The sequence below is a fragment of the Scylla paramamosain genome, chromosome 8 (genome assembly GCF_035594125.1).
Source record: "Scylla paramamosain isolate STU-SP2022 chromosome 8, ASM3559412v1, whole genome shotgun sequence".
In the NCBI taxonomy this organism is placed as follows: domain Eukaryota; kingdom Metazoa; phylum Arthropoda; class Malacostraca; order Decapoda; family Portunidae; genus Scylla; species Scylla paramamosain.
Genome location: NC_087158.1, coordinates 18869540 through 18872039, shown reverse-complemented (window position 1 = coordinate 18872039; position 2500 = coordinate 18869540). Strand labels below are relative to the sequence as shown.

The 2500-nt window shown below is 36.6% G+C and overlaps 1 protein-coding gene across 3 annotated transcripts in view; it reads right to left on the bottom strand.

Annotated features, from left to right (window-relative positions):
* LOC135102909 (uncharacterized) overlaps nt 1-2500 on the bottom strand; it is a 54269-nt gene that overhangs the window by 31669 nt on the left and 20100 nt on the right. For all 3 annotated transcript variants that reach the window (XM_064008560.1, XM_064008558.1, XM_064008559.1), the window contains one exon: nt 1-55. This exon is cut by the window's left edge and continues 539 nt beyond it. The gene's annotated coding sequence lies outside the window, so the exon portion shown is untranslated. The remainder of the gene's footprint in view (nt 56-2500) is intronic.

Below are 2500 nucleotides of genomic sequence, written 5' to 3'. Positions count from 1 at the left end.
CACTCTCCCTCCTGTCCGTCACCACCTCAGGCAAAGGTCGCCTCATCCCTCACACCTGTACAAAGGCAACAAGAACAATGTAATAAAATAATGGAATGTATACGCATTTTCCCTTTAAAAGCTAACGAAATTCAGTGTCCTGGAACTTTTCGCATTTATAAGCCTGTTCTGAAATATTCTTTTTTTATTTTCAGTTCCTCATCCCTGCTCCAACACTCCTGGTTATTAAATTTATGACTGAACATTTGTGTTTTCCCATAAAGTGTATAATAATAATAACAATAATAATAATAATAATAATAATAATAATAATAATAATAATAATGATAATAATAATAATAATAATAATAATAATAACAATAATAATAACGATAGATTCAGAGTCATGGAATTGTTTATTTTTATCAGCTGGTTCAAAAACACTTTTATCTTTCAGTCCGCTATCCGTGTTTTCGCTTACCTTTAACACTCCTATCGTATTGCATTCATAGTAAAATGTATATATATATATATATATATATATATATATATATATATATATATATATATATATATATATATATATATATATATATATATATATATATATGCTTTCACTTTAAAAGAACTAACTGAATTCAGTCCTGTGGCTTTTCATTCTTTTCTGAGCCTGTCTTAAAAGATTTTTTCCCAGCTCTTGAACCTGTATTTTCATTTGGTTATAAAATTCGTGGTGAAATGTATTTTTCCTTTAAAAGAAATAACTAAATTCGGTATTCTAAAACTTTTTACCATTTTTCGACCTGTTCTGAATAACTTATTTTCCAGCTTCCCGTATTATATTTTCAGCTAACCTAACGCTCCTGGTTATTATACTATTTCATTTGAATTTTTTGCCCGCTCTTTGCAATATGAGGTCTTTATTATAAGTAAAACATCTTAAGAGAGTCCTTAGTCGTTAGGCAAGATAGAGTTTTACTCTTCTTTTACTCATGTTTTTAGTTTTTGAGTAAATGCTAAAACCATCTGTAATATTTCACGAATGGCCATTGAATACACGTTTGGTACCCCTGTAATATGGCCAAGAAAGGATGAGCTTGAGAAACCTAACGTGGGCTTTGACATAATTACTCAGTCTGTCGGGAAAGACGAATCCCTCTATAGGATTCAGGTCGGTGAGCAGTTCAATGGGAATTAGGAGACCAAGCGATCATCAGTCCATAGTGAAGGAGAAACTTGCTGTAGAGATAAGACAAGGATTTGGGTAAAATGAAATAGTGATCAAATGTGAATTCTCATCCAGAAACAGTAGCGAGAGTAAATTATACCTCTTGCGTCGTCTTCTATATACTCAATGTTGTTAGTTTTTTTTTTTTTTTTCTAATACTACATTTGATGTAGGATAGTGTAGTGAGATCAGACTTCCTCGTAAGGACCTAAAGATATTTTGGTGCTTCAAATCATTTGTAATCTCTTGAAAAAAAAAGTCATACTAGACCATCTGTACAATTATATTCTTTAGGGAACTTGTTTTTTTTCTCCTTGTCGGGAACTATTAGCGTCAAGTATGCACCACAAGTGCACTAAATATAATCCCTGTGTATTGTATCTTCGAGGCCACAAGCTGTCCCATCTGCCCACCTAATGCACCTTTTCAGTCTCATGAACGGCTGGATCAGGGAGCCAGCCTTTGCTCAATTGAAACCTTTGCGTATTAATAATGTTTCTGCATTAATTAGGAATATTCCACCGAATGACAGCTGGTTGGTTTCGATTCTTTGTTCTTTGTAATGAATCGTTTTGATTATTTTGAGGCACGGCAGATGGTGGTGAGGCTCGATGAGTATGTTCTCTTTGGATGTCAGGCACACCACAACATTAACTTGTTAGATGTTGAACCTTTTATGCAGATATATCAAACCAGTGATAATTAGCTCAAAATCATGAAAGACTTCAATATGGTACTGGTAAATATACTTGTGCATGATTAAAGATTATGCACATTATGATGAAATCATCGTCATTATAAGAGATAGGGTGTTGAGGGAATGCCAGCATTGTTTAAGGCATGTAGTGAGAAGCCTGAGTTGCTCACTGGAGATTTCTTGAACTGCATGGGTGCCACAACACGCTATCGGCCGCTACCCTTCACTGATGTAGGTCAATGCCAGAGTAAAACGGTGTGTGTGTGTGTGTGTGTGTGTGTGTGTGTGTGTGTGTGTGTGTGTGTGTGTGTGTGTGTGTGTGTGTGTGTGTGTGTGTGTGTGTGTGTGTGTGTGTGTGTGTGTGTGTGTGTGTGTGTGTGTGTGTGTGTGTGTGTGTGTGTGTGTGTGTGTGTGTGTGTGTGTGTGTGTGTGTGTGTGTGTGTGTGTGTGTGTGTGTGTGTGTGTGTGTGTGTGTTAAGGAGACGAGGGGGAAGGGGCGGCCTGTTAAGTTGAGCCATTTGCCATCCAGCTGCCAACATGCAGAAGGCAATATCGAGCAACGCTGCGCCACTCCATTTTGCTGCAGAGGCCGTGAA